The sequence below is a fragment of the Canis lupus genome, chromosome 34, assembly GCF_048164855.1.
Source record: "Canis lupus baileyi chromosome 34, mCanLup2.hap1, whole genome shotgun sequence".
Classification (NCBI taxonomy): domain Eukaryota; kingdom Metazoa; phylum Chordata; class Mammalia; order Carnivora; family Canidae; genus Canis; species Canis lupus.
In genome coordinates this window covers 26,453,419-26,479,303 of record NC_132871.1, presented here as the reverse complement: position 1 = coordinate 26,479,303, position 25,885 = coordinate 26,453,419, and the positions used below count along the sequence as shown (strand labels likewise).

At 38.3% G+C, this 25,885-nt stretch overlaps 1 protein-coding gene and 1 long non-coding RNA gene across 16 annotated transcripts in view; one reads left to right on the top strand and one right to left on the bottom strand.

The window, feature by feature from the left end:
* LOC140624331 (uncharacterized) overlaps positions 1-24,615 on the bottom strand; it is a 52,851-nt gene extending 28,236 nt beyond the window's left edge. The window contains exons 1-2 of the long non-coding RNA XR_012023823.1: positions 24,514-24,615; positions 24,261-24,366 (exon numbers count right to left, since the gene is read on the bottom strand). This is a non-coding gene — a long non-coding RNA (uncharacterized lncRNA). The remainder of the gene's footprint in view (positions 1-24,260; positions 24,367-24,513) is intronic.
* Positions 1-25,885, top strand: part of PKP4 (plakophilin 4) — a 232,869-nt gene that overhangs the window by 42,967 nt on the left and 164,017 nt on the right. The window lies entirely within an intron of this gene.

The following is a 25,885-nucleotide window of genomic DNA, read 5'->3' as shown; positions in this document are numbered from 1 at the left end:
CCCTGTCCGGTCCCCACCTTCTGTCGTGAAACATGCTGTTGACCCACCTTGCTCAGTTTCTGAGCTTGTTCTTGGGAAAAATTCATTCCTTGTGACCCAGTTGTATCTCTAGCTCTAGAGAAATCATAACACCACTGAATTTTGACCAGATTTTTTTTTTTAAAAGATGTATTTATTTGAAAGAGAGAGAGGCAGAGGAAGAGGGAGAGAGAAACTTAGGCAGACTCCCCACAGACCTCAGAGCCTGATGCAGGGCTCAATCTCACAACCCTTAGATCATCACCTAAGCTGAAACCAACAGTCTGACTCTTAATTGACTGTGCCACCCAAGTGCCCCTGGCTAGGTAATATTTATTTAACACATATCTTCATTTAAGTTAGAATAGCAGAGGTCAGCGTTCTGATAATTCTAAAGGATAGTTGGTCATTTGTCCACTAGCCTAAAGGAAAATTTATATTTGTGTGGTGACAGAGCAGAGCATCATTGACCCCTACTACAGCTTGAAAGCTCAGTGGCCTGACTTCATGGCATTGTGTTCTAAATCATGCCATTGTCTTAATACTTGTTCTTCAACTACTTAGTTACAAATGAGGTTAATTATTTCTGGAAAAAAATTTGGTAATGCATGAACCAAGTTAAAAAATGCCCTTGCCCATATATTTGTCTAGTTTTCTTGAATAAAATGAAGGATATCTGAACATAAAAAGTATAGAGATTCAGAGTTTAAAGTACAGAATGCATGAATTGATCAAAGTCTCACCTCTCCAGACTTGAATTTGCAATTTATGATTCTATTATTATGCATCTAGTATATATCAGGAGTCAGATGCTAATCTTACAGAAATGTTAGTACAAATTATTAAACTAATGCTAGAGAAAGTAGTTGTGAAAGTCATCTTCCATAGTAAGTTGTTGGCACTTGTAGGGTTAGTATATAAGGTAATTTAGTATGTTTTACATTCATGAATAATCAGGGCAGACTACTTTTGCATGTTTGTTTCCTGATTATTCTATTTTTAGCACTTCTATCATTTCTCTTTCTACTGCAAGAAGCTGGAACATTCTAACCGCAGTGCGGTGCACACACCCATAGCGCAGTGGCAAACTTGAAGGCCCTGGTAAACTCAGTTGCTTCTTTAGAGAAAGCAATCATCCTGATAAACTGCCAATGATGACAAGCTAGTTGATTATACCAGTCAAGGTTTGTTACTAAGCATGCAGAAATTTTTATTTTTGCCTTACAAATAATGTTTTTGTTTTTGATAAACGTGTATAGTAGAAAAATAAAGATAACCCTTTCTTTTTTTAAATATTTCATTTATTTATTCACAAGAGACACACACAGAGAGAGAGAGAGGCAGAGACACAGGCAGAGGGAGAAGCAGGCTCCATTCAGGGAGCCTGATGTGAGCCTCGATCCCAGGACTCCAGGATCATGCCCTGGTCCGAAGGCAGGCGCTAAACCAATGAGCCACCCAGGGATCCCAAGATAACCCTTTCTTATTAAAACGTGAGTTCATAAAGAAAAAGGCACAAAAGGCTTCCCTGTTCATAGATATTTTCCTTCCCCAAGCAACAGAAACAACAGTCCTTATTTAACTTAGCAGCATAAGCCTGCAAGTGGTATTGGCCTCCATTTTCTCCCCACACATGTGTCTCCTAAGCAATCTCTGGCTTACTTCAATCATGGAGACCGTGATAGCGTGTATGCAATTGAACCAGCTTTCCTGTGTTGTTGACCTAGGGCCCCCCTGGGTTGTGGAACTACTCTTGTAGAGTTGGCCACTTTGGGCCTTGAATCTGGCTGAGCAAAAGCAATTTGTAGCAGCTGATGAAGCTGTGGATCTCGATTAGGTCCTTTCTGGTTTTCTGCTGGCCTCCCTCAGAGTGACCCATCAGGTCTACAAACCTGGTGTGTCCAAACTGAGAGTCCTTATTGGCTCTGCCTCTCGTGTTCTCTAGTTTCATCATGGTACCAGACAAAACCGTAGTTCATGCTTGAATTGTCTTTTTCTGCTGCCCCCATGTCCAGTCAGCTATCTTTGTTTGATTGACTTGTGTAAGATTTCTCAAACCTGTAGTCTGTCCAATTCCCACTTGTATTTTTCTTCCTACCTGAATTGTTAGGATATGCTCGCAATAAGGCCTCCTGCCCTCTCTTCTTCCCAGCCAGCCTAACATAGTAGCTAAAGTGATCTTCCTGAGATATGAAAGTGATATCATTCTCCTGCTTAAATATTTTGTTGGAGTCCTGCTGCGCATCACACAGGGTCAGGCTTCTTAGCCTCACCTGTAAGACCAACAGCCATCCATGTGTTTCCCAGGATTTATCACTGTCTCCCTTCAGGGACTCTGTCATTCAGCTGAACCCCAGTGATCCTCAGATCTATACATATCCTGCAGTATACCACCTCCATTCTTTCTGACCATGCATTCCACTCTCTCTTGAGTTTCTCCTTCCCATTTTTTACTCAGTGTCTAAGGGCTGTGTACCCTTCAAAGTCCTGCTCAAGTATTTCTTCCACAAAGATGTTTCCGATCACTAGCACCTCCTTCTTCCTGCCTGTATGTGTGCATATACACCATTGCCCCTTTATTTATACCTCTTTTAATTACCTCAGGTACTTTTTGACAATGTGTTTATAGCCATATATCCTGTTTCCTTTTTTTTTTTTTTTAACTTATTTATCCATGAGACACACACAGAGAGAGAGAGAGAGAGAGAGGCAGAGACAGGCAGAGGGAGAAGCCGGCTCCATGCGGGGAGCCTGACCTGGGAATTGATCTCCGGTCTCCAGGATCACGCCCTGGGCTGAAGGCGGTGCTAAACCGCTGAGCCACCTGGGCTGCCCTGTTTACTTCTGAACTTACTTTGAGGTTAGAATTAGCTTCTGATTCACTCTTGTATTCTCCTTGGTGCTGAGCATGGTGCCACACACATCAATAAGTGAATCCACAGATCTTGATTTTTAAGATTCCTGCTTATCTGTGTTTTGTTCTCTACAAATTGCCTTTGATATTTGGTAATATTTATAAAGTTGTGTAGGAAGTAATGTTAAGAAAACTTATCCTTGACCATTTATAAGAGAATTTGATTGACATTCCTTTGTTTTAAGCAATTTTATGAGGACTTTGTGGTAACATTTATTATACTCTATTTATAAGTGGGGAGAGACAGCCTTATAATAGGAGGATGGAGAGATCTACTTGTTTATACTTTGGAGTAAAATTCTACCAGTCAATTTGATAAGATATTAAATGTATTTTTAAATATTTCTAATAAACCATGGGAGTTTGTGTATTGGTGAAGAAGTCATGAGGATTGACTACCATGGGAAATGACTTCCATTCTTCTGTTAATTAGAAAAGATTTCCTATAAGAGAGAATCTTTTAGACTTTCCAATATTAGAAAGAAATTCAGAGATGTAGGTATCTGGGAGAAGACATGGACTAATGTAAAGGTATTTATATTCTGAGTTACCGTGACAACTGTGCCTTTAGGAGCCATCCTCAGCAGCTCTGCTCCAGGCAGAATGAATACCAGAGAGCTACGACAGATTCCGAATCACCTTGCCCAGTGTCCTTGCTTTTACTGGGCTGCTGGAGGCTGCCTCTAACTAGGAGCCATTTTGTAGAACTATTGCTTTGTCTGAAACCTGGCAAAATATAGCATGGCTGCTAGACCTAGGCACAGATGGGTTTTAGATTGAACTTGGTGAGGACAACAAGCATCTTCAAAACTCCCTAAGGAAGGGTCCAGGCTCAGCAGCAATCTGGGAACACTGTAATCCCTGGGGCGGGCTTCCCTATTCTACTGCAGCAGACCCTGGGGCCTGGTGGGCTGTGGCCTCAAGTGGGCTATGTGACTTCAGAGATGTGTTATTAAAAAGGCTAACATTACCAGTGATAATGTCTCATTTAATAAAGCGAAACAACCATAAACCCAGTGTTTATTGTTGCCTTGCAACTCTGCCCTTCTAGGTATCCACTGATGTCACTTAAAATGAGCCACTTTATTTCTAATTGCTACATGCCAGTTTGGTTTATGCTTCTGTTTCTCAGCATTCCACAGATGCCACATTACTCAAAGCTGCACTTTAGTGCATCTTCACAGATTTCTCCTTCCCTGCCCTGCACAGCCTCCCTGCTTGAGGTTCTCATGTAGCAGCTGCTTGCATACCCTGCTGATACCCATCCACTGCACATGTCCAGACAACTGAGCTAAATTGGAGTGAGCATGGCTTCAATGCTGGTGAACTGGCTATGCTCCAGGACTTTGCCACTATGTCTTGTCATCTGATACTGTTTTGTTAAAGAGGCAGATTTAAATACCCGAGTGAGGGCACAGCCAAGTTTATAGTTGTGTGAAAGGTGCATGATTATTATTTAAGTCTCTGTTAAAATGTATGGTTTTGATTCATTCTCATACTGTCTTCTTAGCACATGCACAATATCACCATGCAGATGTAAGATTTTCTCACCTAAAACAGGTTGTGACTTTGATCTTCTTACTTTTCAGTCCTTCGTATCTTTAGAACTACCAGATATGTTGATGTTGGTTCCTGGAAATAAGGTACTGGACTCCTTATTAGTGACCTCCAGGTCCATTAGAATCCAGATTCCTGCCTTGTAGCTTAGGGTCCATCTGAACTCTGGTTCTATTTCTTCTGAGATTGATATCTTCCTATTCCTAGTGTGGGAGCTCCCCAGAAAGCTTTCAGAGAAGCTAGAGCCCAAGCTAGTGCCCTGGGCTGGAAACCTTAAGTTTCAATCATCTCTCAAGCCCCTTTGAACTTTAAAATTCTGTTACAAAATGCCTCACCTTTAGTTCCTAGTCCTGCACTTTGCCTGCCGTCTTACTTATCCCCAAGTCCCATCTGGTCTGTAGCTGAAGTGTCTTCTCTTCACCCCTCCCCTTTAGCACCTCCTTTCCTGTTCACCTTTGAGGTGAATCTCTACAGTTGCCTGTAGCTGACCTCCCACCACCAGACTTCTGCTCCCTCAGCCCAGGTAGTCTCATGGCAAACAAAAAGCATTTCCAATGCAACACTACCCTTGAGATTCACTTGGTGCAGTTGGAGACATTGGTTCACAAAGTTGTGTTAAGTCACCTGCTGATAGGCGCTGATGGTGATACAGAATGTTTATGTGTGATATAGTGTCTACAGTGTGTTAGAAATAGTTTTTGTAAGAATAAAAGTAGACATTCATAAAAGCAAGAATAGTAAGCTCTCCCTGTTTTAAAATAAACTTTTGGCACAAATCCTTGAGACTTTCTGCTCCGTGGTCTTCTATTTATATATTTAAGAATGCTGTGGGAATTCTTGTTAAGAAGTGTTAAAGATTTTAGGGCCATCTTCTACCTCTCTTAGCTTTGCTATCCACATCTGTTTTGCATAAATCCAGTTAGAACCTCCCCTCATAGGAATTCTTTAGCCTAATTAAAACTTTGAGCCATAACACATATGAAGGAATTGGAAAAACTCCTGGAAGCGACATTTGTCAGATGAAATAAGCAATATCCAAATTGTTAACTGTACTTGTATGCTTCTGATGTTTCATAGATGCATGTCGTCTCGTGTAGAAGATATGTTGAGAGGAATTTCAGTGATGCTTTAATTTGTTTCATATTTAATTTAATTGGTAGCCAACTCTAATCTAACACTTTAGCTTCAGATGCCATTGATTCTCCTTTTACCTCTAATTTCCTCCTCCCGTGATTCAAAAGTACTGTGATAACATATAAATAAATGCAATGCAATGGTTTGACTAAGAGAATTCACTACTAAAAATGAATCCCATAAGTAACTTCATGAAGAATGTTTTTGTAAAATGAAATTCTATTTTCATATATATATACAAACATTTTATCTTATATTTTCTTACTGGGGATGCACTCATAAGTTTTTTAAATTGTGCTTTTAAGATCTTACATTATTGAAATTTTATGTTAAAAATTTGAACACTCCAAGCATTTTAAATATCTAATTTTTAATTGAATATTTTAGCAGCTTGGGGCATCTGGGTGGCTCAGTCAGTTAAGTGTCCTTGATTTCTGCTCAGGTCACCATCTCAGAGTCGTGAGATCAAGTGCCCTATAACGGGCATGAAGCCTGCTTAAGATTCTCTGTCCCAACATTATATGGTCTCATTCATTTGGGGAATATAAAAAATAATGAAAGGGAATAAAGGGGAAAGAAGAGAAAATGAGTGAGAATATCAGTGAGGATGACAGAACATGAGAGACTCCCAACTCTGGGAAATGACAAGGGGTGGTGGAAAGGGAGGTGGGGGGGGGCGGAATGGGGTGACTGGGTGATGGGCACTGAGGGGGCACTTGACGGGATGAGCAATGGGTTATATGCTATATGTTGGCAAATTGAACTCCAGTAAAAAAATAATTAAAAAAAGATTCTCTGTCCCTTTCCCCCTGCCTATTCCCTCCCACTCACATGTTCTCTCTTAAAAAAAAAAAAAAATTTAACAGCTGGGCAAAGTTTATACTTTACTTGGAACAATTTTTTAATTTCAAGCCCAATAAATAATTTCTGAGTTATTGACTTATCTAAAAGTTCAACATTGATTCTATAGTTAAGAAATTGTGTTCTTTAACATTTTATTGTAAAATTTTCTATAAATATAAACCCAAACTGTATTTTTTATCTTTATAGAGTTATGAAAACACTGTTTTATTATGTTACTTCTGATTTGTTATTTTGGCACAGTGATTCTCAACCTTTCATGTGTGTGTCTGAAACACCTGGAGCAATTGTCAAAAACAGTGACTGTGATCTCCTCCCAGGAACTCTGATCCAGTAGGTCTAGGTCTTTGCTGAACCTGCTGGACTGTTTACTCAGAACCACTGGTTAGGAATTCTAGTAAAGAGTGATCTTTATGATTTTCAAATATAATGAGTCTGAAACACAGAAAATGTAAGAAAGTTTCACCAGAGATCTCATGGTTTGTAATTATATTTAAGACTTGGAGCCTGACACAGGGCTCCATCTCATGACCCTGAGATCATGACCTGAGCTGAAATCAAAAGTCAGTCACTTAGCTGACCACCTGTGTGTCCCTAAGATGCTTTTTAGCCATATTCCTTTTCTTGCTGTTCCTAAGATACTGCATTCCACATATTTGGATTTAAATATATGTAGTGCTGACAGTATGACTGCTATTACTTGGTAAATTACCAAATGTACATTTGCTAGTTTTCTTTAATTTGAGAAGTGGCGATTTACAGCATTGCAGTGACTTTTAAGCTGTTAACTTTGCATCAGTGTTAGAAAGTCAATATAAATAGGTTTTTATAAAGCACATGGCCCAGTGCCTCATACACAGTAGATGCTCAGTAAATATTGGAATGGGCAATGAATGTACATGCAGCCCGTTTTCTTCCACCATAACAAGAGTTACTCCTTGAAAACTTGGCTGATCCAGCTTTGAATATCTGAGACTTATCTGGTGCATTGACTTTACCATTTTTGCCATCTTTGCTTCTTATGCTTATATTCCTAAGAGATGATTATCTCCCTGTTAATTTAGCTCTTCTAGTAAGAGTGGGAGACAAGTTAAAACATAAAACTAAGCCCTCACTTTTCTCTTAAATGTTAGTAAAACTTACTAAAACAGGTAGTGTTAAAGTTCCTTTGGGGATGATTTAGGTTCATTAATCAGGTTTATTCTTCTAAATACATTTTATTTATTTATTTATTTATTTATTTATTTATTTATTTATTTATTTATTTATTTATTTATTTATTTATTTACGATAGTCACACTCAGAGAGAGAGAGAGGCAGAGACACAGGCAGAGAGAGAAGCAGGCTCCATGCACCGGGAGCCCGACGTGGGATTCGATCCCGGGTCTCCAGGATCGCGCCCTGAGCCAAAGGCAGGCGCCAAACCGCTGCGCCACCCAGGGATCCCCTAAATACATTTTTTTAAAAAAACTTTATTAGCTAACCTGGAATATAAGTGACAGCAAGTTAGATGCTATTTTTGTCTTTCTTACAAGTACACAGGAATTTCCAGTTCTTTATTCTGACCAAATTTATTATAATTCCCAAAATATTAAATATATTGAATATCTAATGTTATATTTTCTAACAATTTCAATGATGTTTTTAGCTTTTTTGATGGCTGTGCTATTGATTATAACATACGAAGAGTCACTGTAGACTGCTAAACTCCTGCTCATACCAGTGTTGATTCTTTCCATGAGAAAATGGACAGAAGAGCTTAATAGTGTCTTCAAGTTGAAATTAAGAGAAAGCTCCATTCCTGTCCTGGCTCTGATGCCATAACATCATGGACTCTACCTCATAAAACATTTGCTTTAAAAAAAAAAGATTTACTTATTAGAGAAAGAGAGAGCATGTGCACATGCACACACATCTGAGGGGGCGGGGGACTGGGAGGTAGAGGAGAAGCAGAGATTCTCAAGCAGGCTCAGTGCTGACCATGGAGCCTGATGTGGGGCTCCATCTCACAACCTGGAGATCATGACCTGAACTGAAATCAAGAGTCGGACCCTTAACTAACTGAGCCACCCAAGTACCCCCTCATAAAGTATTTCTGTACTGCTCCTCCTTAGTTCATAAGGATATTATAAGAATGAATTGGGTAACTATTTTGAATGGCTTTAGATACTGGGAAGAAAGGTATTCCATAAACCATACAGATTTAGGAAAACAATGAATTCAGCTGTGGACATGATGAATTTGAGGGTCTGGAAGGACACACCTGTTGATGGCCAAGAAACATGAAAATTGAAACTGAACTCATGGCTACAGAATTGTTTTTAGTGGTTACAGGAGGCTCATCCTTCAACTGCATGTGCAAGCAGTCCTCATTCTGAAGCATTAAAACATTTGGAAAACAATAAATCCCAACTTTTTCTCTCATAGCTATACTGCAGATTTTGAAATTTAAAAAGGTTGCATAGCATTAAGAAAGTACTTTTGAGTCAGATGGTAGCTCACTCGTGTTCCTTTTAGGACTGCATTGCTTTGGTTGCATCCTGCAATTGAAAGAACGCTGCCTTGTGAACCAGCAGATGCATTATTAGCTAGACCTTGGGTAGGTTGTCTCCTGGCTCAGAGCCTCCCGTCACCTCTCTAAAGTGCCATTCTCGATGATGGTCTTCTTCAGAGGAGCAGCCTGACCAGTTGTGGCAGAGGAGATAAAGAAGGTCCAGGAAGAGTAGCTCCTGCTTTTATTGTTTTATGTATTGGTATTACTTTTGGAGTTTATTTAGAGAAAGGGGTTAAGAAAATAAGAAATTTGGAAAACTTATCTTGTTGATGATCTTCAAGGTCCTTCCTGTCTCTAGAGTTGTATGAGGCTGTTTTTATTAGTCCTCAAGTATAAGTTGCTACCACAGAAGTTAGCCCCAGTGTTTGGTGTCTGTTGGTGATCTCCAGCATTTCTGACCAAAGTGCTTCTTGACTAATCTTGTATTTGGTTAAATGGCTTCCTTAGAGTTTGTTGCTACTCTGTTTAATACTATTTTGTGATTTTTGAAATCTGATCGATTCGACATAATTATCTCTTCAAAATTTATACTTATGTCTATTTTTTCACTATTAGTAAAATTTTATAAATTAGAATATTATAATTATCTGAAGAGAATAGGAAAGAAACATTAGAGTGGAACTTTCCCCTGTTCTGTCTGACTAAAATGCTTTTATGAACTGTTGCCAAGAAATTCCTGTAGATATAATTTCGCCTTGTATACTCTTAGGATGGATGGGCCAGCCAACGCTGGTAAAAATATTTTGGCTAGGGAAGATAAATCAAAAGCGGTTAATAAAAGAATGGCTAAGTGGTTTCCAAAAGAACCATATTTAGTTAATGGTTTTCTTCATGGTTGCACTCACTTTTGAAGACCTGGTCTTGGGAGTTGCTGTTGCTACTTTGTCTCTCTTGGTTGACAGTACAGAATTACAGAAAGTCAGAGGTGAGAAATGGTCAGTGATTCCCCTGGTCAACCTAAAGCCTATTCCATCCAGCCATAGGCTGTTTTGTACTTGGTTTTGCTTTGAAAGCCGAGATGACATGCCAGTCACTTGGACGTTTTCATATTTTGTACGTTTCTCATGACATATATTTTGCAGTGGTGCACATATGTTGATCCATAAATGATTGGTATGACATACTGAATCGGAATAATGAATTCAAGTCTAGAGAGAGACCTGTGTATTTCTCAGTGTTTCTTTCCATGTGACTGACAACTGTGAAGGTACAAAGATGACTTCATGTTGTTAACGTAGTGGCTTTGTTGTGATGTAATTTCAGTAGCTGTTCCTGGCAGCTGTTAGTCAACAGTAAATTGAAAGCCAGCTGGTTTAGATATCACAGTGGTGAAGCTCTACAGAGGTCTGTGAGACTGGGACTCAGTTATGGCAATGTGAGACTGTCCCAGCCGACTCTCAGTTGTGTTTCATCTGATGCTTTCCCAGCTCTATCTCTTGCCTGTCTTACTCCATTTGAAAAACTCCACTTTCTTCAAAAGGTAAATTGCAGGCCTTGATAGGACAGACTTTGGGCTTCTTGACAGTAAACACTGATTTTCAGTTTGTTTGTTTTTTCAAGATTTTATTTATTCATGAACGACATGGAGAGAGGCAGAGACACAGGCAGAGGAAGAAGCAAGCTCCCTGCAGGGAGCCTAATGTGGAACTGGATCCCGGATCCCGGGACTGCAGGATCACGCCCTGTGTCAAAGGCAGATGCTCAACTGCTGAGCCACTCAGGCGTCCTTGTTTTTCAGTTCTTTTGTGACCATCAGATTATTAAAGTTAATGTTGATGTCTTGCTCAAACTTCTTTTGTTTTTTTCACAGATACCAAAAGAGCAGAGGAAATGTATTAAGCAATCGATAAGAAAGTGATGCTTAGGGTCACGGAATTTCTTAGGCTGCTACTTGAAAAAGCTCTCTCAATCTTTATTGCCAGTTGAATGCAGGGTAATGTGAACACAGTGCTCTCCGTGGTGATCTTTTGTCCATGATTTAAAAATTCCTGGATCCATCCCCAGTAGTGGACTTTCTTCACCTCTGCTCATTGTGGCTCTACTACAAGGTGCCTGCTGCCTTTCTCCTTTCATAGACATGTGCATTTCCCCACCCAAAGAGTACTCTGTCCCTTAGACATTCCATTGAAAACACGGAAAACAGAAATGAAGATGCCAGTGAGAGAAGATTAGAAACCACTTCAAGTCCTAGGCACTTCCAACTCCCACTGACAGTTCTTGCATGTGTTTTAATAGTTTACAACTGATATATAGGTAGGAAATTGATAGTGAGAGATCTGCTACTTTCAGAGTAGTAGTAGTGACTTAGAAAGAAGAGAGAATTGTTAGGCTATAAGATAAGCAGATTGCCTTTTCAGTGTCTTTTTCTACTCCATCAAAGTGACAGCTTGCTCCATCTTCATCAAACGTTAAATTAAATGTCTAATTTATCATAATACCTCTGATGTTCAAACTTATATATGTTGCTGTAATTCTTACAGGTTGTGAGGGTATGTGCTTCCATTTAGACAGATGGTATTTTTGACACAGCCATTATACTCCTGCTAGGCTGATTGGACATCAAAATTTTATATTCACACTATTACCTTAATTGTAGAGAGATTCTGGGGTGGCTGTGGAAAGTCATCTAACATGTGGTCTTCTTTGCACTGCCAAGGTTCTAAATATTTATCAATCATTATTTATTTATACTCGGTAATGCCATACTTTATTGGTGAATGTTCTACTTTTCAGAGGGCATTAGGTAGGTTCTCTGCAGTATCTAAAAGAAATATGAGCATATCCCTGTCAACCTGTCAATGAACTTCAAATCACTATTTATGATCTTCAGATTAATAAAAGCAAGTCTTCCTGCTACCCCTACCCCCCAAATTAAAATGACATTAAAATGCATCTAGGACACAGTATTTTAAATTCAAAATGCTTATGTTTTGAGACTTGGTTATGTCACATTAATTTAGATTCTGAATTTGTGATCAGTTTGATAAACTAAAGTTACCTTTACATTCTGAAAAAATGAAATATTAAGCAAAAAAAAAAGTAAAATTTTAAGAGATGTAGATATAGTTCCTCTTTGAGGCATCCTGTCACATTGTTTTAGTATCACTAAATGCTGCTTTGGTCCGCTCATTAAATCAGGGCACAGATACCTTTATTTTTAATAGTGGCAATAAGAAACATGTTTTTATAATATGGAATAATCTAATTATTTCATTTTCCTGCCCATTTAATCTGAACAGGTAATGTTTTAGTATATGGAGACATCAGGACTTTGATAACAGCTTTCTAGATTATTGCAGGGATCAGAATTAAGAAATACCAGAGTGAACACATCGTGACACGGGATGAGTTATCTCCTGCTAGTGGAATGTAGCATTCTTGAGTTGTGGTTATTCTTCCTAAATTCTTCCTTTAAGGAAGTCAAAACTCTCACCTAAAAAGAAACAAGTTACCTAACTAGGAAGATAGAAAATGAAATCTGATTCGTTTTGACATTTTTAGTGCCAGCTACTGAACAAAGAACTTCTTTAAGGAAGTTCATTGTTCAGGGGTTCTTTTGCTTTGAATAGGAGCCATCTAATTTATTAAACATTTTTCTGCAAGTGCAGTAGTACAAGCCAGTTTCTGTTTTCAACTCCTCACATAGTAAAACCAGTTCTGTCAGGAGGCATTGTATGCAGTGCCCCAGCACACATACTACGTACCAGAGAAAATACAGATATATATACACTTAACTCTAAATAGGTGAGGGCATTTTAAGGAACAGATACAAGTGGGTGAAAATGAGCACTGTGTGTTGTTAAGACTCTAACTAGATTAGTTGGACTAGAGAGATGAGTCATCCAAAAAAAAAAAAAAACAGTTGCAGAACACATTAAGGAATGCCTTCTTAAGGGTGAGGCACTTACAAAGTATGTGTGCAGGAGGAAGAAATGGTTCGGTGAAGCAGAGGCAGGGAGCTTGGTTTACACTTGCTTGTGGAGTTATAAGGACAGAGGTGGAGGGGCTGTGTTCTGGAAGCAGCAAGAAACAGGACTGGACCTCTGCTGGGGAGGGGGAGGCAGGAGGGCTGAGTTGAAGGCTTGGAAATCCTCACCCACAGAGGGATGTGTTGAGAAGGAGCTGCTGTTAATAAGGATACCCACAGTGTGGGGACAAGCAGACACAGAGGGCCCCCTTCCAAATTTCCACCTAACTTTGGCCTCTGAGTTTTTTTTTTTTTTAAGATTTATTTTTATTTATTTATGATAGACATGGGGGGAGGCAGAGACACAGGCAGAGGGAGAAGCAGGCTCCATGCCAGGAGCCCGATGCGGGACTCGATCCCGAGACTCCAGGATCGCGCCCTGGGCCAAAGGCAGGCACGAAACCGCTGAGCCACCCAGGGATCCCCTGGCCTCTGAGTTTTGTAGTGATCTGTACTGATATATCTGCCCCATCATTGTCTTAGAGTTCTTCATTCCTCAAGGTCCAGCACAATTCCTGTTGTCCCTTGGGAGCCAGATCTGTAAGCCTCAGTGAGTTGAGGAAGGAGAGCCCTAAGAGAAATGTAGGGGAGAAGGAACATTCAAAGGTCTGTAAGACCCATGTTAGAGTCCTGCTGTGTCACCTGCCCCACAGAACCTTTTCTCAAATCCTTTAAATTGAAGGTCTTTATTTTTCTCACACATACTGTATTAGGTTGATCAAAAGTATACTTTTCGGTTAAGATACACAATTTGATTTGAATGCTAAAACTTACCAGTACCTCCAAACAAATAAATGTTTGGAAGAAATTAGCAAGTTGAAGAATTTGATGTAACTTTGAACAATTTAATGTATTATTTATCTGATGAATAACATTTGCTCAGTTAACTGTGTCACCCGATTGAATTTCCTTCTGGAAATCTGATAGTGAGACGTGAGGAAGACAGACACACTGAAACCATTTAGGAAGACATTTTCAAAGTGAAACTTCCATTGCAGTTTTATATTTGTTCAAGTTTTCAAACCAGAACACTTATTTACCTTTCCTGTGACTAAGACACACCATTTAAATTTTACACATGAAATAGGAGAATATGTAAACACAAGCTAGCCAATAATAGATACCTACTCTGAATCAGCCCCACTGAGTGTTTCAAAAATCCTGAATAAAACATAAAAATTTTTATAGTCATAAAAATGGGGGTAGGATTAAAGCCAGTAGAAATGGTATGGTATAAATTATAAAACACAAAACACTGTGAATTCTAATGATAGGCTTTATTTTAAAATGTATAAAACAGACATAATTGCCTAGGTGCTTTCTAGATATGTGTGGAATACTGAGTCATATTATCCTGGTTCTTGTTTTAAAATTGTTTGCCCTTCAAATAATGCACTTCTTTTAAAGCAAATTTTAAAACAGATTACTAGACATAAATGATATCTCAGAATTAAGGTAAGCTTCTGCAAAAGTTGACTTAAACTAATGAATGTTGAAAGAATCTAGTTTAATTAACATGCATATGTTGGAGTTGCAATGCATAGGCATTGCAAATGCACAGCAGTGGTAGAGATTTGTGGAACAGTTGGCATGGAAAACATTCCTAGGCAGCTCTGTAAGTACATAGCTGTTTTCATCCTGTTGTAGAGTGACTAACAGATGTATATTACTCATGGTGACTAACCTTTTTATTTATGTGAGTTTTGTGTCACCCTTTCTTAAATTTCTGAATTATAACGAGTCACTAGTCAGCTAGATTGTTGTCTAGAGAGAATGAGATAGTGGTAGAAATGAGGCTTCCCCTAAATCACACCAGAGCTTTGAAGTCACTGTAGTCCTGAGCCTGGCCTCAGTTTTTTTGGTTCTAAGAAGGAAGACTAAATATAAACCAGAGTGCTAATTTGTTAATTCATAATTATGAAAATGTCCATGTTTACCAGACAGACTTTCTTCTGGCCATCAGGGTTTCTGGGTGGAAAGAGAGTTTCAAGAGAGAATTCATTTCAGGACTGTTGTCCCTCATAGATATAGAAGAGCTCATATTTTTCACTTCCCCAGGCAGAGCCAGGATCTAGGTTTTCCCTTCCTGGGATTCATAATGACTGTTCCCTTCTCCAGTTTTGATGGTAATAACACATGATGGGTCACAATCACATTCTCATTCTGGGCCGGATGTTAGGATCCTTTCCTTGATTATTTTATAAAGTTATTTAGAAAAATGAATTTACTGATTCTTAGTTTATTTCTGCCCATATCTAATCTTACCCTTATTTTATTGAGTTTTCTAAATCTCCTGGGAGCGGCTCTATTTTCTTTCTCTCTAGATTTTGAGGATCATCTCCCTGTAGCATCTAAGTGTGCCCTGTGAGGATATTGAAGCCAAGAGGATAGTGATACTCGAGGACTTCTTTGTAGTCTCCTTAAACAGATCACCTGGACAATGAAGGACAAGTTTTCCCAGGATTACATTTATCATTGTATTCCCAGAGACTTGGGCACATTATGGAAAGAAGACTTGTTTTCCCTTACAGGTCCTGCATGGCATGTGGTGGTGGTGGTGGTGGTGGTGGGGTAGTGTTGTTCTTCTTCTTCTTCTTCTTTCTTCTCCTTCTTCTTCTTCTTCTTCTTTTCTTCTTTTTTTTTTTGGCATATGTTCTTCTTGAAGTCTTCTTTGGTGAAGTTGCTCCATTCCCCGCAGTTGCTTTCTAGCTCCTCACGGGGCTTTCCAGATGTTTTCCCACTACTACAAGTTGACACCATCTAGCTTCTACTCTCTTCTGCTGCTCCTCCTCCTTGGTATCTGAGTCCAGGTTATATTCCCACCTTCGCTGGTGCAGAGTGCATCTCTTCCCTGCCTTCGTGGTTCCTTCATCTTCTCATCTCCAGAATTTTCTCCCCTGTTTTCTCCACCCCCCAGGTTAGACCATCAGCATTCTCTGCACACAGCACATTGGGCTGTTTTCTACCTCTCTGTCTCTACAGTAACTGTCATCTTCCCCGATGATCCTCCTACTGGTGGACCTTTTATGCATCTTTACTGTTGGAGTCATTTCGTTCATCACACTGTTTTTATTCCTTTCTTTCCTGCTAGACTGTGAGCTCCTTCAGCATCTTGATGGTTCTGAAATCTAACACTACCTAGCATGTAAATGTTACTTCAATGGGAACACAATATGCTGCCACTCTTTCCCTCTATTTTTTTTTTAAGAATGTATTTATTTATTTGTGAAAGACACACAGAGAGAGGCAGAGACCTAGAGGGAGAAGCAGGCTCCTTGCAAGGAGATTGATGTGGGACTCGATCCCTGGACCCAGGATCATGCCCTGAGCTGAAGACAGATGCTCAACCACTGAGCCACCCAAGCGTCCCACCCCTGAGCTACCCAGGCAACCCTCTTTCCCTCTGTTTAATTCTTTCACTGAACAAACTGTTGAACACGTACTATGTTTCAGGCGCTGAGAATACAGTGTTGATCCAGATGAAAATAGCCCCTGCTCTCACTGAACTTAGAGTGCATGGTTGAGGGATATAGAACACTGATTCAGAACAGTGGTTCACTGATGCGCCATCTGTAATCAACAAAATTCTAGAAACTTTGTAATGGTTGGTATTTTTTCCTATGCTTTCTTCAGAAAGATGTTTGGAGATGTTAAGTGTGAAAATGTGTTTGTCTTCTTGGAAACAAACTACGGCATTAAACATACAGAATCTAAACTGAATAAATGAGACTAAAAGATAATTATCAGTTTTCTAACTTCAAGTTGCTGAAGACAGGGACAGAAAGAAAGGATTGTTTATAAGTATAATTATTAATCTCCTGTACTTTATTTTGGATGCCTAAAATTTTCCCTTTTACACTAAAGAGCTGCTTACAAAGTTGGAAATCATTAGATGCATCATTGCTTAAATCAGCATTATTAAAAGTGACTTTAAACATGTATAAAATCAGTATTTTTTGAGACTCTCATTCAAAACTATCAGCTTTTCTTTCTCATCTGGGCTTTCAGTGAGAAATCTTATAGATTAACATCTGTCCCAAACTGGACACCTTAAGCAAATTGTTATAACCTAGATGGAGAGTTGATCTCTACAACCAAAGTACCAGTATACATTCTGTTTCCATGTAAGTATTCATGAGGCAAGCATTAAAAATATAATTAAAAGTCACACCTGGCCTGGAGTGGGCCAGGTTCTTTTTCTGGAAAATCATTTATTCCTTCATTTAGAAACTAAGTTTTCCAAGAAACTGGTACCCAACTTACAGCCAAAACACAATTTTGTGGTTAATTTTGTTGGCAGGAATCTTTATTAAAAAGACTTAAATTTTTTCTTTCTCATTTTCTTAAGAGTACTTAATGAATGTTTTTCTTTTAATAAACTGACATTACTGGAAAAGCTGGGGAGAGCCCAATTTTAATTGTAAAGGTTGGAGCAATACCTCTTTTTAGCTACATTTGCCCATTAATAATGATTATTGTGGAAGTTCTCAAAGTATTAATAGGTGACCCTTAAAAAGCGTAGGGGTCAAACAAATATGCGATACTAAGATGAGATTAAACAGGTTCATTTACTTTAAGATTTCTCAGAGTTTTTAAATGGCTCTATACTATTGCTTAAACTTGAAGGTATGTATAGTAGGGATCTTATTCATAGGAAGATTCTGATTCAGTAGGTCTCAGGGCCTAAAATTCTGCATTTCTTACAAGCTCTAATGGGCTGCCATTAGGCAGTGTAACTGGTCCACAGATCACCTGTTAGAACACAAGGTTTTTAGGGATCTTCAAGAGGAAGCAGGCTCTGTAGTATTTCCCACATGTATAATCATAGGAACCTTGTTTTTGACATACTAGAAATTATCTAGGCAGCATACTTTTGAGAATTTTAAATTTTAAATGGAATCTTTCAAATTACAAATGAATGTATAATTTAAATAGAAGTCTAATGCAGAACTTCTAAGAAATCTAATACAGAACTAGATTATTATCAGCTAGACAGCTTAGTATAAATCCCAAGACACTGAAAAGTCATTTAGCTAGTCCATGTAAAAAGAAAAATCAATATAATGAACTAAAAACACAACCACTGCATAAGATAGCAGATTGTTACTAGGTTGTATACTTTTTATTTTTAATAGACCTTATAAATATTATTAAATGCCCAAGTCCTTAATTAAACAATTTTACATTATTTTTATTGCCTCTAGTAATTCACTTATAAATTACCATATTTCTGAATTCTCATATGTACTGTTAGTGATTTCATTAGTTTCTAATCTTTGTTAATGCTAGCATTTGATATGAAAAACTAATGATAAAAACAAATCTTTTATTTAAACAGCTTGAGATTTGATATGGCTTAAATATTCTTAATTGCAAATGATGTGAAACAATAGTCTAGGGAGGTTTTTGAGAAATCTATTGGACCTAAAGCAAAGTTTTAAATGTAAATAAAAGCTTAATAAAATTAATTAATACATTATAGGTGGGCTTTTCCCCACATGGGTCCTGCTGCACCTGGAATAGTGTCCCCATTTATTCATGCCTTTCGAAACCCTACTTTGAACACCTGCCTTCCATGTTCGAGCTCTTACTGCCTTCTTGATCTCAAGCTGCATTTTATTGTAATTGCTTTTTCATTTGTCTTCCCTTTTATGCTGTAAATTGGATTGGAGGTCAGGGTCTTACTCATCATTAAACTCGTCAATAACATCTAGCTTATAGTGTAGTACATAATAAATGGAAGATCAGTAATACTTTAAATTATATCTTATAATTCGGCATGAAAATTTTAATTTTTTAATCTTATGATTCTTAAAAATAATGTAAGTTAAATATTTTCCCCTGCCCTCATTAATGGCTGTATTAGTTTCACTTGCTCATCATGTAATAACAAGTCATCTTAAATCTCTGTGGCTTAGACAATGGTTTTTTTAAATTTCTCACAAGTCTTGGTTGGCAGGGAGGTTCTTCTGCTGATCTTGCCTGGGCTCACTCATGCAGTAAGCTGGAGACTTGGTCAGGGCAAGGCTTTCCAAGATGACCTGGGTTACATGTTCTCAGGTATTGGCCATAAGGGCTGGGAGTGCTGAGCCTCTGTCTCCATGGCATCTCTTAATCCTGAGCTCTTTCACAGCATAGTGATTTCAAGATTCCAGAAGAAGCTGCAAGGTCTTTTAAACCTCAAAGGTTGCACAAGATCTACATTGGCCACATTTTGTGAGTCCCAGGAGGCCAGCCCCACATTCAAGTGTTGAGCAGTGGTTCTTCCTCTTCCTTAGGGGAGCAGCAAAGGCACACTCACCTGCTATGTGTTTCTTCTCACTAGGTTAAATAAGAACATCAGTACAATTTGATTTTCTTCAGCTTCTCACCCCTCTCATGTTGATATCATGGGGAGTTTATTTAGACTTTAATCTTCATTTGTCTGAATTACTTGCTTAGCACTGTTTGTTGTGTTCTAATCCTTCTATTATATATGTTATTTGGTTGCAGAACTTCTTTTAAAGATTGTTGAAGCCAAACTTTCCCTAGTACCAGTACTATTACTAGTAGATAAACATAACCTTGGACTAGTCTCAAGTCTCCAAATGTCTTTTACCTTTTTCATCTTTTTTAAATTTTTGAATTATTTTGATCATTCTTATGCAATACCTTTTTTCTAAAGTAATCCTTCCACCCACTTGGGACTCAACTCACAACCCCAAGATTAAGAGTCACATGCTCAATAGACTGAGCCAGTCAGGCACCCCTCTTATGAAATACTCTTTAAAAAAAAAAAAATTATTTATTTATTTTAGAGAGAGAGAATGCACCTGTTTGCACCTGCTTGCACCTGCTCATGCTTTAGGGGAAGAGGGAGAGGGAGAGAGAAACTCAAGTGGACTCTATTCAGGTCTTGATCTTACAACCTGAACTGAAACCAAGAGTCCTACGCCTAACTGAGCCACCAAGGCACCCCAGAAATATTCTTTATAGAAAAAAAATTGTTCTGCTATTTATTTCATTGATTGAGATTTTTTATTTATGTCATAACTTTTTTATTTCAAGGTCTCTGGCTGTTTCTCCTTCATGCACACAGCTTTCAATTTAAAAACAGCATTGTTCAGGGGCACCTGGGTGGCTCGGTCAGTTAAGTGTCCAGCTCTTGATTTCAACTCAGGTCATTATCTGAGGATTGTGAGATCGAGCCCAATTGTGGAGCCTGCTTAAGATTCTCTCTTCTTGGGACACCTGGGTGACTCAGCTGTTGAGCGTCTGCCTTCACCCCAGGGCATGATCCTGGTCCAGGGATTGAGTCCCACATCAGGCTTCTTGCATGGAGCCTGCTTCTCCCTCTGCGTGTGTCTCTGCCTCTCTCTCTCTCTCTCTGTGTCTCTCATGAATGAATAAATAAAATCTTTAGAAAAAAAAAAAAAAAGATTCTCTCTCCCTTTCCCACTGCACCCCACCCCCGCAATAAATAAATAAGTAAAGCTTCGTCTAATGTTATTTCTACATACTCCACTTTTCTTGCTTAGAGAATCAGTCCCTTTCAGACATCAGTAGTTGACCAGGGCCCTACTCTTTCTGGATCGACTTCTTTGCCTGTAGCAACTGTTTGAACATGTACAGGACAAGGGCAGACCAGCCAGCTGCACTAGTTCTACTCTTGATCATCTGATCTTGACCCTGACTGAAGAACCTAGAATCTGGTATCTGAGTAGCCTGAGCCTGCATCCTGCCCCCCGCCCCGTGTGCTCCAAAGCAGGCCCTCTTCTGTTTGGTACTATGGGGGTTTTTTTGTTGTTTTTTTGTTTTTTGTTTTTTTGGTGCTATGGTTTTTTACCATAGGTTTACAGTCTTATTTTTCTGACTTCACACTAAAGCCATTTTCTAAATTTCTAGACTGATTTTCTTATCTTGAAAAATGCCTTTTCTGTAATTTTGTGGTGTTTTGAGTTGGAAAAGAGAAGAAATGTGTGCTCATCATGCCTTTTGATCCAGTCATCACACCTCAGCTTTATTCTTTTTTAAGGATTTTATTTATTTATTTATGAGAGACACAGAGAGGCAGAGACATAGGCAGAGGGAGGAACAGAGGGAGAAGCAGGCTCCCCACAGGGAGCATGATGCAAGACTTGATCCCTGGACCCTGGGATCAAGACCTGAGCCAAAGACAGACACTCAACCACTGAGCCACTCAGGCATCCCTCTTTTTATTAACTCTTAACATTCCAGGCTTCTCCTTTTTCCTCATCTGTGTGTTGTAACCAATCCCAGATCCTACAAGGTGAGCCTGTAGAACTTTCCAAAAAGAGATTTCCATTTCTCCTTCTTTGCTGTTTGTAACAAATAAGATACTTTTGGGATTTATTAACAGTTTTTCAGTGTTTCCCTATGTTACAGGAACCATGTCCACACTTTGCACACTCCAAGGAGCATCATTCATATAGAATACAATGTGAACTGCTGCCTATAGGTATGAACAGAGTTGACCCTGATGTTACATATTAACTGTGGGTTTTGTTCTCAGAAACTATTAGTGAATGGTAAATGGGGTTGCAGATATTTTATTTTGTGATGTAAGCCCCTTTTTTATTGAAATAAATACCTTCAAGACACTTATGAGTTATAAAATTTAGTGTAGGTTTTTTTAGTGTAGTTTTATAACCAGAAGTAAACCATAGTATTTAAGCTGTTATACACTATTGCATCCTATTTATAAATACTCAAGTTTTTCTATTTATAGATCACATCTAATAATAATTTATCGGGGATCCCTGGGTGGTTCAGCTGTTTAGCACCTGCCTTTGGTCCAGGGCATGATCCTGGAGTCCCGGGGTCGAGTCCCACATTGGGCTCCCTGCATGGAGCCTGCTTCTCCCTCTGCCTGTGTCTCTGCCTCTCTCTCTCGCTCTGTGTCTCTCATGAATAAATAAATAAAATCTTAAAAAAAAAAGAATTTATCATGTTCTGCATTTATATTTTTCCTTTTTCATGAGAAAAACTATAGAAGAGTGCAAAAAATGCATATACAGCTAAAAAACATTAAAAACCAAAAATATCCATTGATAATTACCCATACCAGTCCAGCACTCCAAAAGTTCTTAGTGTCCCCTCTGAAATCTCCCCACAGAGGAGATTCTACTCCTTGTAGAAGTAACCACTCCTCTGACACTCCTCTGACTTTTTTTTTTAATGACTATTAAATGACTTTAATAGTCATTTCCCTGGTGCCTACAAATGCATCCTTAATAAAGTTTTATCTTGCCTATTTTTTAAACTTTACTGACCTGGAATTCTACTGTTTGTATTCTTTTGTGACTTCCTTTATTCAACAATATTCTTGTGAGAGTCATTCTTGTTGTATAGTGCTGTTGTTTACTTGTGTTGTTATGGATGAAACACGATGTGTGACTGCACAATTTATTTACCCATTTTACTGTTAATTGTCATATAGCTTGTTTGTGTTTCAGAGCTTCCACAGAGTGCTGCCATGACCTTATTTCTGTGACTCTCCAGATGTTTGTGTGCGGGAATGTCTCTAATCGGGACTGGAATTACTGGCCTATAGAATATATTTATCAGGAGCTTAACTAGGTATAGGTAGATGTCAAAATGTATTCCCAAGTGATGGCTCCTTTACATACCGATCAGCAGCCTATGATATTTACCAGTGTTCTATATCTTCACCAAAATTTGGTATTGAAAAATGTTTTGTCATTCTGAGGTTTGTTTCATTGATATCTCATTGTAGTATGGATTTGCATTTTTCTAGTTACTAGTTGTCTAGTTTTGGCCATCTAGATATCCTCACCTCTGAAAAGCCTATTTACACCTTTTGCATTTTTTTTTATATCAGGTTATCTTGCACTGATCTTTTGGTTGTAAAAATAAATCCAGAAGCCAAAACACTTAACTGCTATATATAGTTTATTCTCTAGAATTACTATGCTGTTTGGCATATATATCTCTTCTAAACAAATTCTTGCCAAGAAGTTTAAATTTTTTGGATGAACTGTCTGATTAGAAGTTTAGTATGTAACTATCTGTAAGCTTCCTAAAGAGTTGCAGATTTTAGAAATGCTTCTTACTTCTAGGATATTTTAAAACTCTAACTGTGAAAAGTTCATCTAGTACTCCTTTTAGAATTCTAGAATAGATTCCATATGGTCCTGAAGGTGTTTAACTTCTGAAGCATATTCCTGATTTCCCAGTACCTCATTCTTCTATAGTTCCAGTTTTGTTATAAGTAAAGCAAAGAAACTTGTCTTTGTTACATAGGATGCTCAGTGATTTTTTTTCTGTTTATTGTTAGAGTATTTTGTTCATCTAATGCTTATTCAAAAATATTTATTATCCTATATTATTAATATCTTAGTTTAAATCAAATTTGAATATTTGTGCATTTTGAAATGGTTGTCCTTAGTCATCCATAGCATTTTCTGAGTGTTGAAAATGAAGTCATGAGATATGTTATAGTTCAAAACACTAATGCAAAAGAGAGAAAAAAAATATATGGATTCCAGTTTATATCACTGGATAAAATGAAACAAAGTATATTTAGTATACTTTGGCCAAAAAATCGTCAGTAAGGACAATAGAAATGAGTAAATAGAGGAAAATACAGTATGTAGTTGATCTTGTATCCCAGAGAGATTTATCACAGAGATAATTTTGTGGATTGGTATCATCTGTGGTAAAAGTGATTATAGATACTGAGTCATAGGTTTTGTGCATGTACATTACATGCATAGCTGTTTGTTGCATCCATACCCTGCATTTATTACATCCACAGCCTCAAGATTCAGTATTCACTCTTGAATGTATATGGCCTGCAACCTTGGGCAGGACAATTTCCCGTTATTCAGTGATAGTTCACTCTAAGATTGAGATACACACACATACACAATTATACTACAGTTGCACATAAAAACTTCTTTGTCTTCAATAAAGATTATAGTGAAAGTACATAGTCTGCCTTCCAAAAAGTATTTTTACAAGGCACAAAAGAATGCAGTTCAACAGAATGATAAAAATAGACCTGGGCAAAGAGGAAATTTAGTATAAGTAAAGCCTGGGATGAAATGAGAAGATACTTGTAAGAGTTGGTCATATATTCATCTCAGCTTTGTATAGCCAAACAGAGAAACAGCACTAAGATTTCTGCTGTCCATGATGCCTTCAGGAAAAGCACAGCTTCCTAAGCTCCAGGTGCCTTTTTACAGATAGCGGTGATATGATAGACAGCATTATGAAAACTGAAGAACACTCACATCAATTCAGAATGTAGAAATTGTCTTATCTTAGTGTCTGCCTCAGACGCTTGAATGTTTGCTTCAAAAGGAAAGACCTTCCTGAACTTGCTTTCACTGTTCCAACCTTTAATTTTAATTAAAAAGAATACAACCATTAGCCAAATTTGATTAAAAGTATAAAGACAGTAATAATAAAAGCAAATACGAGTTTGTTACAAAACTGTTAGTTTTTGATCTATAGCTCTTTGGATCAGAACCTAAAATGTCTAACTTTGTTTGTTAATAGCAGTCCAGTAGAAGTTTATAGACATCTGCTTGTCTGCATAGTCCTTCTCTTCTTGAGGTCAAACTTACTCTTCTTGTTCCATTAACCGCCCTTCCTGTGTCCCCCCCCCCCCATCCCACCTCCCATTAAGGTCTGAGCTCATAAGGAGTAGGAGGTGTCATTCATTTTGTCCCCATTCCTGTGACTGATAGAAATAACTGAATCCCTTCACCATCCTGCTCATCCCCTCCTGAAGGGATACATTTGTATCTGTTCCTGTATGTGTACATCTGTAACTGGATGTGGACATGTCCCAAGGAGCCTGAAGATGAGGTGTACACTCACACGTCCCTCTCTCCTATCATCTTAAGTACCGATAACAATACAGTATAAAATCACCTTGACTTAGGGGCAGCTTTGTCTCCTGCATGGTTCACTCATTCTGCTCTTAACCTGAAGTGCCTAAATCTTTTCCCCAGTGTGCTGCTAAGCTAACCTCAATATAAGACCCCACATTTATTCCTGTTGTTTTTATCTCATAGAGGCAGCTCATTACAGCAGTATAGCAATGTTTTTTATATTTTAATTTATTATATGAATTCAATATTCATTGTCATTGAAGAATTTGAGCATGCCTTTGTATTCTTTACATTATAGCTAAAGTTTTTGGTTAAGATTGGGTCAAGATCAGAGTTCTCTGGCATTACATTGGAAACCTTTATAGAATGATCTGTTTCCTTCAGCTATTTACAGACTGTGAGAGTCAGCAGTTGCCCTGTACCAGACCCATTTCTCCGCTGATTATAATATCATGGGGACTTCTACTATACACGCCTCACTGGAGTCTAGACACACTGCATTTCCATGGTTACGCTGCCAAAGACAGAAATTAGAACAGCTTAACGTGACTTTTCTTTGGTGTGCCCCTTTCTGGTTCTCACAGATCATCTCTTGGATAAAATCCTTATAAGAATCTCACCTAAGATCTATGTCTAGCTCTCTAGTTTCTGATGTGAAGAGAGTCTACTTTCTTCTTTTCAAAAACAGCAGTGGCATTTTCCTGCTTCCAGTTTCCTGGCACCTCTATCATTCCCTGTGATTCTCCAGAGAGCCCCCCAAATGGTTCAGTTTTCTAAGGTCCGTGGAATGTGATTGTCCAGATCAGGCAAGCTGAGGTCATTGAAGGAAGCATAAGGCCTTATTTCTCATGGTCCCTTTGCTATATAAGCACTCATTGTTTTTTGGTGTTTTATTTTGTTTTTTTTCCTTTGCTAATGGGAAATAGCAAAATCCTGTGACTCTAGTTTTAGCTTGATTCCTATGACTCCTTAAATTGTTATGAGGACTACAAGAAAGTGGCTAGAAGACCTTACTAAGT